This window comes from Ornithorhynchus anatinus, chromosome 12, assembly GCF_004115215.2.
Source record: "Ornithorhynchus anatinus isolate Pmale09 chromosome 12, mOrnAna1.pri.v4, whole genome shotgun sequence".
Taxonomy (NCBI): Eukaryota; Metazoa; Chordata; class Mammalia; order Monotremata; family Ornithorhynchidae; genus Ornithorhynchus; species Ornithorhynchus anatinus.
In genome coordinates this window covers 13,836,057-13,850,825 of record NC_041739.1, presented here as the reverse complement: position 1 = coordinate 13,850,825, position 14,769 = coordinate 13,836,057, and the positions used below count along the sequence as shown (strand labels likewise).

General features: G+C 41.2%; 1 protein-coding gene and 1 non-coding gene across 3 annotated transcripts in view; both read right to left on the bottom strand.

Annotated features, from left to right (window-relative positions):
- The window catches only part of MARCHF1 (membrane associated ring-CH-type finger 1), a 495,472-nt gene that overhangs the window by 109,208 nt on the left and 371,495 nt on the right, over positions 1–14,769 (bottom strand). The gene's annotated exons all lie outside the window — the stretch shown is intronic.
- On the bottom strand, positions 10,196–10,333 carry LOC114815796. The gene has a single exon (XR_003763598.1). It is a non-coding gene; the product is annotated as a small nucleolar RNA SNORA7 (small nucleolar RNA).

The following is a 14,769-nucleotide window of genomic DNA, read 5'->3' as shown; positions in this document are numbered from 1 at the left end:
CACATGTTTGACACTCACTTTATTTAACTCCAACAAATTACCTTCACTAATCAGTAAGAGCTCTCCTTGTTGAGATATCTGAATTTGGAGGAGGGGACTCTATCTGTGTTCTAATGATTACGTTCCAGCAGTAAAAATCTAACTATGAAAATTCACATTTTTCTTTACCCCCGGCTAGTTGAAAAAAAAGTCTGGTCCATCTATATCTCTCTGCACTTCCAAGATTGGGTACAAGAGCTGATATCCTCTCTTGGAAGGCTTTCAGAGCAATCTGTACAATTTACCACTAATTAATTGGGTGGCTTGTCCCATTACTATTTCAGTGACATATTCTTCATTGTAGATTAGTCAAATACGGTTGTCATACAGCATTAAAATCAGTTTATATTTTTAATGTTAGACTAAATAGAAGCTGTCTCAAGAATCTCACGTTTTAAACTGATGCCCATATTATTGTCAACTTGAGGGTCGATAAGGGTCGTAGTTAACAAGAGCCCCTGATGGCCCTACATCACAAGAGCATGATAATCAGGGAATAATGACAGAAGTTAGCAGCTGCCTCCCACGCTCAGAGAGGAATGCCCTTTGGTAGCGCACTTTCATAGTTTATGCATTTTAATGAACATTTGCTAATGTCTTTTATTTAATGTTTGATGTGGCTGTTTGATCATGTGAAATATTTGGAGGAATTAAACCGGTTTGGGCATTCATTCCCAATCATCTCTATTTAAATTTTGGAATGAAAAGGCTTTTCTCTATTACCTAAGAGAATCGCCATAATGCTATCAGTTCAGAGTCAGCAGAGAAGACCACATTTTGGGGACTCCTTTTCTGTGAAATTTCACTAAGATAAAAAGTCAAACCCATGTGGAAAAAGCATATCAATAGAAATATTGATTATTGCCAAATTGCATACCAGTCTGAAAGTTTTTTGTGTTTTTTTTTTCTTTCAAATGAGATTTCCCCTTTCATAGCAAAAGCCAAGCAATTAAAACTCCTTTTGTTCAGGGAAAAAGACATCTGTACATGAGCTGACTATAGACGCTAATTCTCTAGAGCTAGTCACTATTCTTGACAAATTGATTGTAATGATTGACTGATTATACATTTCAGATCTCTGACCAGCCCTGAGGGTATCCAATCTCAGAACTCTCTGAGCTGTTAGCTCTTTGAAAGTTTTCCCCTCCCAGTCTCCATGCTCACCCAAATTCCTGCATCCCTTCAGCCCTCATCTCAAAGGAAAGTTGGACAGCTATGAATGAGATTCCAAGAGTCACTGAGAAGGTTGCGATAGTTATAATCTCAATGAATTGCAGATGATTTCAGTTGAACTGTAAGAAGGAAAATATGATCTTAGTCTTATTAACCTGCACAAAGCAGAGCAAACCTAAATATTTATTGTATTTTAATAGTGTATTTCTCTATCAGCCCCTGGTTTATGCTTCAAATGATCCACATAATTTAATCCATGAGCCATATGTTGGTCTCAATTACCCAAATATATCAAGGGAAAAAGTGGAAAATTAAAAATTTTAGGAAACACTAAAACATTACAATCCCCCCGGTTAATCAATGGTATTTATCAAATGTCAGCTGTTTCCAGACACTGTACGAAGTACTTGCTAGTTTAGAATCCAGAGAAGCAGCATAGACTAATGGACAGAGCAGGATCCTGAGTGCCCGAAAGACCTGGTTTCGAATCCCAGGTCCGCCACTTCTCTGCTGAGTGATCTTGGGTAAGTCACTTCACTCCTTGTGCCTCAGCTACCTCATCTCACTTCACTCCTCTGTGCCTCAGTTATCTCATCTGTAAAATGAAGATTAAGACTATGAGCCCCATGTGGGACATGAACTGTTTCCAAGCCAATTAGCTTGTATCTACCCCAGCACTTCGTTGAGTGCCTGGCACATGGTACGCGCTTAATGAATACCATAAAAAGATAGAGTTGGTTGACACACTCTGTCCTCAAGGAGTTTTTAGTCTCAGTTCTCCTATAACATGGAGAAAGGGGGTACTGCATTCTGGCAAAGCCCTGCATTAAGGAAAACTTACTCTTGAACTAACTCATTCCACACTTGTGCGATTTGTTTATTTATATTAATGTCTATCTCCACATCTAGACTGTAAACTCTTTGTAGGCAGGGAACACCTACCAACTCTGTTACAGTGTACTCTCCCAAATGCTTAGTACAGTGCTCTGCATACAGTAAGCGCTTAATAAATACAACGGACTGTATACATGTGGACAAAGCATTTCATCCGAATCTATGGTGGCCCATATCCATCAACCTATCAATACTCTTTATTGAGTGCATACACTGTGTAGAACACTGTACAGAAACTTGGGAGAGTACAAGAGAATTAGTAGATATAATTCCTGCCATAAGATTACAATCTAGAGGTCCTTACCCAAATAGGCTCACAATGTCAGACAAACACAATCTAATTTCCTAAGAACATTCTAGCCAATGAATACAGTGAAAGCACAAATTATCGTAGACCTGAATGTTACTGAGAGCTTCATCATTTGCTGGAACTATTCCAAAGATTTGCTAGTATAAATTTAGCCTTAGTTATGCTTTATGAATATAATAGACATCTACTAATCTAGCAATACACCTATTTCTGGGATATGTATCTAAAAAAACAGAATTCCAACTAGGTGGGAATTGGTGCATGTTCCCTCATCTGTAAATGGGGATTAAGACTGTAAATGTGGGACAGGAACAGGAACTGTGTCCAACCCCACTTGCTTGGAGCTACCCAACAGCTTAGTGTAGTGCCTGGCTCATAGTAAGTGCTTAGTAAATACCAAATTATTATTATTAATCGCTAAATTCTTGTGTAGGTAATTTCAACCCTTGAGGATGATAGCCTTGCAAGTTTACTTTTTAAAAATTCACAGGGCCCCGTCATGGACAATGAAGGACATCTTTCTATTCTACAGGGATTCTTCTCCACCTTGTGGTAATAAACAGAGTTAGGTTTGTCAGGATTTCATTTCTTTTTTTTTTTTTTTGTCGGTCAAATAGCCTTCTTTTCAGCAGGAATGTGATTCTGGTTTTTTGGACGTTTAGGAATGGTAGTGGTAGTTATATTGCTAGTAGTGGAAATTATATTATTTACTGACCACCCTCTTGGTGCCGTATACCATATTAAGCACTTGGGAAGTACAAAACAAAGTGACTCAGTCCCTATGTACAAAAAGTCTGCATTCTAGTAGTAATAATAATAATGATGGCATTTTGTTAAGTGCTTGCTATGTGCCAAGCACTGTTCTAAATGCTGGGGTAGATACAAGGTAATCAGGTTGTCCACGTGGGGCACACAGTCTTCATTCTCATTTTCCAGATGGGTAACTGAGGCACAGAGAAGTGAAGTGACTTGCCCAAAGTCACACAGCTGATAAGCGGCCGAGCAGGGATTAGAACCCACAACCTCTGACTCCCAAGCCTGTGCTCTTGCCACTAAACCATGCTATTCTAAGGTGGCGGGGTGGGGGGAGAGACAAACACAAAATATATAAAAGTAGGGTAATCAACACAAAGCATTTGAATGTACCATCGAAGAACTTTACAGAAGCACTGGGAATGGGTATAACTATAAATGGGTATAATTCTGAATTTATAAGGGAATATAGCTCATGGACGGAGAAAATTTAGGTGAGACTGCAGGGTTCAAGGTGTTTCACACAGTGTACTGAACAACCTTGACCTGGATTAAATTAGCAAAATGCAATACAATTTCAACTAGCCTGCCTCTTTACCAGCCTATCGATAATATACATCTATCATTTATTACATCAATATACATCAATTATTTCTCTCCTCACCAGCCAAAAGAAAAGGCTACCACAATTAGTAGATTTAGCAGACAGATTCTACAGAGAACTGTATTCTAAACTTCTATAATGCTAAATCATTACAAAGCATGCTAATGTCACTAAACAGGGCAAAGGGCATTTTTGAGTAGATAAACAAAGGCATGAAGGTGAATTCAGGTTCTTATGTCTGTGGGACAGAGCCTAACTTCAGTGTTTTCCTTTCATTTTAGATCTGGAAATCCCCCAATCCTCTTGGTAGGCAAATCACTCCCTTGACTTAATTGTCGCTTTCCCAATTTGCCCTAATCCCAAATTGTTTTATAATTCCATTTCTTTGAAAAATCTATTTTCCTTCAAGGAGGTAAAATAATGTGCTATTTCCTTTGGAAAGGTTCTATTTCACCAGTTTATAGGCTGCTTTTACATCATTTTAAAGCACCTTCCATTTACAAGATGAAAATCAAAGCCTATTACTACAGGCTGACACCTTTTTTTGAAGGCTTACTTCCACTACCTGAAGAAGTGCTTTTCCTCTCCCTTTGGCACTTTTGTTATTTTTAGGTTAAGGAGCATGCCCAGAGCAAATTATGAATCCCTAAAACTGGAGTAAATTATAGAACATGTATTCAATTATTTTCCCTCTGGAACTGAACAGTGAACTTGGGCAGAGTGTTTGCAAACCAATAGATGCATTAGAAGGCAACAATCCATGACCTGCAGCTGTGTTGAGGCGTTGACACAGAAAATATCTATTTTTTTTTTAAGTGCCACAAACACTTGGTGATTACAGTTTCTATCATTTATAGACAAAATTTAATCTATAGCTATTGCTTAAACTCTCTTCTGCTACACAGTATCAACCTCCTCCCTGGTCTTTTCTCTTCTTCACTTCTCTCTCCCCTCCTCAGTTTATCCACAACACTACCTGAACCATCTTCTTAAAATGTTGCTTGGCGCACCTCTTCATTCCTCATGGACCTCCCCAGTGGCTACTGGTTGCCTTTCAGCCCATGCTGGATAGAACAGGAGCCAGTGGGATTCAGCCTGGCTGTAGGGGTAGGGGAAAGACTTAGGGGATGCCCTGTACCAGTAGCTGAATGGCACATGCTGTCCTAGAGTGGCCCTGCTTAGGACATTTCAGTAATAATAAGTGGAATCTATGGGAGGTGAACAAATGTTGCTTGCCATCTTACTCATCACTGAGTACACAACTCTGTGTAATTTGGCTAAAAATAGGGCATCCGGTCAGGGTACGGAAATCAATCCCTCATTTATATCTCTGTTCCTACTGAGAAAATTCACCCTGACTTCGACTTCAGACATAGTTTTCAGAAATCAGTTATGTCGTGTTCAAGTGCTGCCGGTATTCAATGCTATTTATTGAACCCTGAACTCTCAATCACTCTCATGCTAATCTCATATTCAATTATCTATTCCCATATTTTATTTGCACTACTTTTAAATTCTGTTTCTTCTTCTTGTTCTCACTCTTTGTAAATATATTGTAATTTGATGGTTTCGCCCATTGGATTGTCAATCTCTTGAGGGAAGAAAACGTATATTGCTCTTGTTCACTTTTAAGGGCTTAGTACAGCTCTTTGCACTCAGCGAGCAATAGATTCTCTCTCAAAGGCCCTCGCCACCCACCCATGCCATCTTCGGACCGAAGCATAAGTCTACTGTTCAGAAGGCACTCGATAAATTATATTGATTGGTGGCCTAGTGGAAAAAGCCTGGGTCTAGGAGTCAGGAGATGTGGGTGCTTGAACTGTCTCTGAACTGGATGTCGTGTGATCTTGGCCAAGTCTTTTAACTATAAGCTTGTTGTGGGCATGGAATGTGTCTGTTTATTGCTATATTGTATTTTCCCAAGTGCTTAGTACAGTGCTCTGCACACAGTAAGTCCTCAATAAATATGATTGAATGAATTCTCTGTGCCTCAGTTTTCGCATCTCCAAAATGGGGATTTAATACTTCTTTTACCTCCTAACTTAAACTCTGTGTCCCCTGTGTGACAGAGACCAGGTGCTTAATATAGAGCTTGACAGATAGTAAGTATTTAACACATACAAGTATTATTATTATAGGCATATTCTTCTCCTTGGGCACTGAGTCTTCTATTGAATTTGAAACCAGGGCCACATGGTCTCCCCGGCCCCTCTATCATCTTGGCCATAGCCTGTCTGCCAATTTCACTGGCCGGTCCCTCGGTCAACAGCAATGACTGTACTAGGTGGGAAAAAATTGTTCTGGCCCTCAGTGAGAGTACAGTCTTCTGGGGAATATAGGAAAAGCACAACTCTGTAAGTATGTGTGGCAAGGCCTAGGATGAAACACAATTGCTGGTGAAAATAGATACCTAGCGCCCACGAGGTAACAGTATTGCTTAAAAGTCATGATTCAATTAATCAATTGTATTTACTGAGTGCTTACTGGATGCAGAATATAAGCTCATTGTGGACAGGGAACAAGTCTACCAACTCTGTTGTATTGCACTCTCCCAAACTCTTAGTACAGTGATCTCTCTGCACATGGTAAATGGTCAATAAATATCATTGATTCACTGATTCTATTTTCCAGCTCTGCCACTGGTCTCTTGCGTGACTTTGGGCAAGATGCTTAACTTCCTTGGACCTCCCTTTCCTCAACTGTCAAGTGAGGATCAATCAGACAGATTGTGAGCCCTGGGTGATTTCAGAGATTTAAAGCCATCCAACTACTTTAATACTTAGCACCTAGTGTAAACTTTCAACCTCATAAATCTTTAATCAATGTCACCTTGAGGTCGAACAATTTTATATTGCTTCCAAATCAATGAGGTTTTTAAAAAGTTTTTCATCACAGAAGACTGAAGGGTTATTTTCAATTCGCATTTAAGGAAGTGAAAGCAGTACAGTGCTTCCTCTAACAGATGCCTTCATCTTCAAGTTGCGAGTCGAACTGCGCGGCCTCCCTAAGGGAGGGGAGAGGGAGTAGGAGAGCTTCAATTCACTTGTGAGAGAAACTTACAAGGCTACAGGATTTCAAAGGCGACAATCTTCTAAAAGTTAACGTTATTTTCAAGCATTCAGAAGCCACATTTCCAACTGGCTGAACTTGATTCACACTGGAAGCTATTAAGAGCCAAGAATGTGTAAGTGAAACCAGTAAGAACATTGGATTAATGATTATTTTTCAATCCCTGTGAAGTCTTCTTACTGTAGAAATAATCTATAGGGACAAAAGAAACGAGATGGGCCACGTATTTCTGCCAAAGATCCTGTATTTAAATATGAGGACCTTAAAAGATGTGAAGATGTCTGATCATAAGCCGATAAAACATTTTTAATGATTTTTTTTTCTGTACATTTGCTGGGCAAAATAAAAAATAAGCCCTGTGTGTATATCCTACGATGATCAAATGACATGGAAACTGTTTGACTTTTTTAAAACGCCTAGGTGATAAAACTTAAGACTGCTGTAAGGAAGTAGAGCACATATCCAAATGTGGTTATTTAGAGCGTGGTGGTTTGCTGATGCACTACTATTGGTCATCAATGAGAGTCTTAGGAGTTACTCAGAAAAAATGCTGGCTAGCTGTCGGAAACTTGTGTAGAGGCCCCAGACTTAAGGCAGGTTCTGAGCTTCCTGTGGTGAGTTGTGTGGGTCGTGGATGAAGCTGACCTAGCAGAGAGCTAGTAGAAAACGTGTCCTAGGAGTATTTGGTTTTAGGCCAAGAGCAGGTGAGAGCCTGCAGTTGTTATTTGTTTAAGGATGTGTTTATTCTGCTTCCAATACTATTATTAACCTGGCCTAGTAGTGAAATGCTAGGGTGACAACTGCACATTATAACATGCAAATTACCCTCTTAATTGCAGGTTAAAGCTTCAGTACAAAACTCTCAGATTGCACCAGCAGCCTAGGTATTGATTCTTCTAAACCAGAAGTGAGCAACTGAATTCCAAAACTCAGAGTGAAATTCAAGAAGGACAAAGCTCCCCAAACATATACACAAATGTCCCAGAGAAATGCTAACTGAAAGCTCCCCTCTTCGGTCAGCTATCGTTGGCATTTAAGCCTGATGTTTGGTTTCTTTTTTTTCCCTTAGGTATATGAGTGCAAGGATTTGCCCTATGCTCCGTGGCTGGTGCTGGTGAAAAGAACCCTGCTCTGGGAAGAGGGAGATGGATTTCTAATTCTTTTCTGCTCACTGTGACTGTGTCACGGTGCAAGTTTAGTCAAAGAGCAACTGAGAGCTGTTCAGGAGGTGGGTCAGCTCAATAGGAATCCAGAAAAATAGGATTGGTGCTGGGCCGTGGCCTCTTTGGATACAGATGGGTCCGCAATATAAGCAACTCCGGGGTGAACCACCCAGTGCCCACTCACTCGTCGCACTCCAGCCCTGGCAGAGATGAGCGGGCATAGCGGCAAAACACTGGCACTGTGACCAATTATTCCATGCAGTCTCTCACTCCTGCGAGTCTTATCCTTTGTGTCTGAAATCATTCAATTAATTGTATTTATCGAGCGCTTGCTATGCGCAGACCATTTATTGAGTGCTACTGTGTGCTCACTGTACTAAACGCTTGGGAGAGTACACTATTACAGTAAACAGAAGCAGCATGGCCTAGCGGAAGAATACAGAACTAATTCTAATTCTGGCTCTGCCACTTGTCTGCTGTGTGACTTTGGGCAAGTCATTTAAATTCTCCGTGCCTCAGTTCCCTCATCTGTAAAATGGGGATGAAGACCCGGAGCACTATGTGGGAGAGGGACTGGGTCCAACCCGATCATCTTGTATCTACTCCAGCACTTAGAACGGTGCCTAGCACGTAATAAGTGCTTAACAAATACCACAATAAATGGACACCTTCCCGGTCCACACTCCATCATGTACATTTGAGGTTTTAGAACCTCTGACTTCTGGTGGTAGGCAGGAGGTGGAAAGGAGGAAAATGATGCATCAATAACTTGTGACTCAAAGAGAGGACCCAAGGGACTCTAAACAGCTGAGAGTGATGTGGGAAACATTTTCTCCATTTACTCTTTTTCTCCCAACTTAGAAGTTTGCTCTTACTACCTGCTGTCTTTTGCTGAATCACTATTAATGTGCTCTTTTGCCTCCTCCATGGACTGGGTACTAAAAATTCATCCCTGCCCATGTTTTTATTTAAAAATTAGTTATTGGGACTTTAAAGGAAGGTTATTTATTAACATTGGGCAGATGCATTTAAATTGATTTGACTAATGGTCACACATCTCTCTGGTCAGAAAAGTTGGTCACAAATCGAGAAAGAGAAATATTATAGTTCCTGAAACTACAATTCCTTTTCGGGGGAGATTTTTTATCATGTCTCCTGCATTAGATACAAATGTAGAAAAGAACATTTAAGAAGGTGTTCTTTTCTAAATGAATTATGTCTATTTACAATTTACCTTCCCTCCTGAAGATTTCAAGAGCTATTCAAAGAATGTATCCTCTTTAAAAAGAGGAAAATTGTGGAAGCATTGAGAAAGAGAGTGAGAGAGAGAGAGAGAGAGAGAGGGAGAAATGTGTGTGGGGAAAAAGAACATCAGCAGGAAGAAGCTAAAAGAAAGGAGGAAGAGAATGGAGGTGACCATGACTGGAAATCTGAATACCCGGACTAAGCCCTAGTAGTAGTTTAGGTATTTAATGAGATTTTACTTGTTACACTAAGAATTCCAAGTCTGGCCTGCACCTTTTGTAACGAAGCAATGTTTTAGTCATGTGTCAGATGAAACATTAAGGCTTTCTTATCTTCGCCAATGAAAACACTCTTATCCAGGACTTCTACCTAATGTGACCTTCCCATCTAGGATACATATCTTGATAAGATCAAACTCCATGAAACCCTATACTCTCCCAAATGATAATATTGGTTTATTTAAAATCTCAGTTTATCAGTTAAACCGTACAGCCATCCTATTTATCATTATTATTATTAATAAGGGTACACAGCAGACCAGTGGCAGAGTCAGGATTAGAACCCACCGCCTTCTGACTCCCAGGCCTGCACTCTATCCACTATGTCATGCTAGAGTTAGAACCCAGGTCCTTTTGACTCCTAGGACAATGATCTATCCACTAGGTCATAATGATAATAATGATAATTATGATAGTTATCATTATTATTATTATAGCAACAGCAATTACTTATGCTGTCGAGTCATCTCCGATCCAGAATGACACCGTGGACACACTTCTCTCAGAACACCCATCTCCATCTGCAATAATTCTAGTATTGGATCCATAGAGTTTTCTTGGTAAAAATATGGAAGTGGTTTACCATCGCCTTCTTCCACACAGTAAATTGGAGTCGCCACTCTTGACTCTCTCCTATGCGGCTGCTGTCCAGTGCAGGTGAGTTTTGACTTGTAGCAGATTGTCTTCCTCTCGTTAGCCACTGCCCAAGCTAGGAATGGAATGGACAGGCCTCTGCTTGACTCTCCCTCCCATAGTCGAGACTGGTAGACTACTTATAACTCTCCAGGCGCGACCATGAGAGGGGGGGAATAACAATATATTTATAATGACGACAGTATATGTTAAATGCTTACTATGGGTCAAGCACTGGTGTGGAGAAGCAGCATGGCCCAGTGGATAGAGCACCGTCGTAGGAGTCAGCAGGACCTGGGTTCTAATTCTGGCATGACATAGTGGCTAGAGTACAGGCTGGGGAGTCAGAAGGTGGTGGGTTCTAGTCCTGGCTCTGCCACTTGTCTGCTCTGTGCCCTTGGGTAAGTCACTTCACTTCTCTTTGCCTCAGTTACCTCATCTGAAAAATGGGGATCAAGGCTGTGAGCCCACTGTGGGACTGTGACTGTGTCCAACCCAATTTGCTTGTACCCACCCCAGCGGTTAGTACAGTGCCTGGCACTTAGTAAGTACTTAACAAATACTATAATTGTTACTATTATTCTCTGTGCCTCAGTTACCCCATCTGTAAAATGGGGTTTAAGACAGTGAGTCTCATGTGGGACATGGACTGTGTCTAACCTGATTAGCTTGTATCTACTCCAGCGCTCAGTACAGTGCCTGGTACATAGTAAATGCTTAACAAATACTATACAAAAATTTAATCAGGTTGGACACAGGTTTTGTACCATATTGGGATCACACTCTAAATGTGAGGGAGAACACGTATTGAATCCCCATTTTACAGTCGAGGAAACTGAGGCACAGAGAAATTCACGTACTGACCCAACATCATTGAGGAGGCCCAGCAAGTAGTAAGCGCTTAACAAATACCACAATTATTAAGTGGTGGAGCCAGGATTAGACCCAGGTCAGACGACTCCCAGGCCTGTGCTTTTCCTACTGGGCCATGCTTTCTCCCCACAGCAGAAAACCCACAGTGATGACTCTATTTTGGGTAGATGAGTTTGTGATGTCCTCTTTGCTCTCTCCCAACCGGATAAGCTTAGGGGCACAAACGTTTCCACAATTGCCTTATTTTACCGGTAGCATTTCTAGCAAGAACAAAACAACCATCCCGATTAGTTTGTGTCAGGAACATCCTTTACCCATCCAAACAAAATCAGGACACGGTTCTCATTTCAGGCTTATCAGTCCTGGCTATTAGAGACCCACATTTTTAAGGCAGCTGATTGTTATTCAGGCTTGCATCCGCACCAGTAGAAGGAAACCTTGTCCGAACATAATAGAATATGCCTCAGTGCTGTTTTCCATTATAGCCTCTGTCTTTTTAATCATCCACCGTGGTCAAAATGCCCTGTTATGCTTTGTCCACGTCCGAGAAGTACCTTTTCAATGATGGCTGCTAAGTGAGGTTAATGAGTTCTCAGCACCATAGGCCAAAATAAGTCACTACTACATCGGTTGGAATTTGAACATTTGGTCCCCAAGTTTTTAACCTCTGATCGCAGGGAAAATTGCACAGCATAATGCATCATCTCCATTTGTTCTTAATACGGTGATTTACTCACAGCTTTTACAACACTATAAACAAACTCAAACTCTTAGAGAAAGAGCATGGCCTAGTGTCCAGAGCAAGGGCTTGGGAGTCAGAGGACACGGGTTCTAATCCCGGCTCCGCCACTTTTCTGATGTGTGACCTCGGGCAATTCACTTCGCTTCTCTGTGCCTCAGTTACCTTATCTGTAAAATGAGGATTAAGACTGTGAGTCCCACACGGGACAACCTCATTACCCTGTACCGACCCCAGCGCTTGGAACAGTGCTTGGTACATAGTAAGCGCTTAACGAATACCATAATAATAACAATAACTAAACAAAGGAAACCTTTTTGTATACCCCTTGAGGGCGGGCATCATGTCTTCCAACTAGATTGCACTATATGCTCTCAAGCACTCTAGATAAATGCCTTTGATTGACTGATTGATTAAACAGCTTTCGTGTAATTTGTACAAATGACGAGCAGCAAGTTCTACAGTTCAATCACCCAATTGATCGGTGGTTTTTGAGTGCTTACTGTGTACAGAGCATTGTGCTAATCCCTTGGGAGAGTACAATGCAATGAAAGGAGCTTATATACTTGAGGGCAGGGACAGATATTAAAAAAAATTACAGTTAGGTGACATGGCAGAGTATAATGATATGCACCAAAGTGCTGCGTGGCTGAAGGTGGGGTGAATATCCAAGTGCTTAAGGGATATGGATCCAAGTACTTAGATGACACAGAAGGAAAGATGATTAGGGCAAGTGAGGGATTAGTCAGGGAAGGCCTCTTGGAGACTTTGACTAAGGAAAGAATGGTGATCAATCATATATGAAAGGGGAGTGAGCTCCAGTCGAGAGGGAGAACACAGACAAGGGATCAGCAGCGAAGTAGGCAAGAATGAGGTACGGTGAATATAAGTATGTGGGCTGGGTTGTAGTAGGAAATCAGCAAGGTAATATACAAAGGGGAAAGTTGATTGACTGCTATAAAGCAGATGGTAAGGAGTATCTTTTTGATGCAGAGGTGGATAGGAAACTATTGGAGGTTTCTGAGGAAAGGGGAGCTATGGACTGACCTCTTTTTTAGAAAAATGGTTCAGGTAGTGCAGTTAAGTGTGGACTGGAAAAGGGAGAGACAGGAGGCGGAGAGGTCAGTGAGGAGGTTGATACAGGCTGAGTATCTTAAGTGCTTGGATCAGTATAGTATCATAAGTGCTTGGATCAGTATGGATCAGTTTGGATGGAGAAGAAAGGGTGGATTCTAGAGGGTAAATTGACAGGATTTGGTGACAGGCCGAATATGTGGCTTGAATGAGAAAGATGAGTTAAGGATCGTGTCAAAGTTAAGGGCTTGTGAGAAAGGGCTGACTCTTTCCACTAGGCCATGCTGCTTCTCTACATCCACACAGAGATGGTAGTTGAAGCCATGGGAGTGAAAGAATTCTCTGTGGGATTGGGTATAGATGGAGAATAGAAGGGTCCCAGAACTGGCCCTCAAAGGACTCCCACAGTTAGAAGATGGGAAGCAGAGAAGCAGTTGGTGAATGACACTGAGAAGGAGAGGTCAAAGAAAGAACAGTGTTAGTGAAGCCAAGGTTAAAGTGTGTTTCCACAACATCGAAGGCAGGTGAGAGGTCACACAATATTAGGATAGAGTAGAGATGATTTGATTTGGCAAGAAGGAGGTCATTAGTGACCCTAGAGGGGGCCATTTCCATGTAGGGGTGAAAACCAGATTGCAGGGATCCAAGGGAGAATTGGAGGGGAGGAGGTGGAGGGAGTGGGTGAAAACAACTCACTCCAGGAGTTTGGAAAAGAACCATAGTAGGGAGGGACCTGGAAGGTGCTGTTTGACCAAGGGAGGATGATTTCAGGATAGGAGATCTATGGGCAGGTTTGAAAGCAGTGATGAAGGAACCGGTGGAGAGTGAGAGGTTGAAGATGTGGTCAAGGAGAGAAGAAAGAAGCATGGCTCAGTGCAAAGAGCCCGGGCTTGGGAGTCAGAGGTCATGGGTTCTAATCCCTGCTCCTCCACCTGTCAGCTGTGTGACTCTGGGCAAGTCGCTTATCTCCTCGGTGCCTCAGTTACCTCATCTATAAAATGGGGATTAAGACTGTTAGCCCCACATGGGGTAACCTGAATCTTGTATCTACCTCAGCGCTTAGAGCAGTGCTTGGCACATAGTAAGCGCTTAACAAATACAATTATTATCATTATTATTATAAGGAGGGACAAATTCAGAAATAGATTGCAAAATATACAGTTTTGTTGGGCGGAAATTCCTCTGGTCAAAAGCTCATCTCATCTGCCATGTTGGTGCTCACTGGACCAGTTGGGCAGGGTTATGTGGGTAAAATGACTAGAAGTGTAAGAATTGCTGAAACTGTGCACACTACCCTTCAATATTTATGCAGGACAGTGGATGGTTCTGTCTACCACATTTTTCTAGATTGTCTGTTTTGCTCATTTTTGTTGGATAACCCTATCACACAATAGCTGAAGTCCTGTCACACCTGACTAGGATTCTTGCACAGCTTTTATCCATAGCCAACATCAAAACATTCATTTCCAAGTTGCACAGAATCCTGCTGTATAGTAAGGGAAATAATCCCTATATCAACTGTAAATTAAAAAAAAAAACCCAACTAATTTTGACTAATAGGCAATGTGGGGAACACCAATGTTTAGCACAAAAAATGAAACTTTAAAAAAGACTAAGGAAGTATTGTCAAAAGCAAGTTTTTTGGCTGAATCCCTTGATAGTCCTGCTTCTTCTTCCATATCCTCTTTTTTCTCCCCTAGCATACTGAAAGAAGAAAGGGAAAGGTGCCCCTGAGAAACCCAAATACTAGTATCACACTACCATGAGATAGTTTGATTCTTTACAGTCATCTTTTGGCTTTGATCTCTGGTGGCACAAGGAAATCACAGACACAAAGATTAAATTTTGCTCTTTTTCTTCTTCAAAGTCAAGAGAATTCTAATCTGCCATTTCTCTTTTCTCCAAAGTCATCTATCAAAATC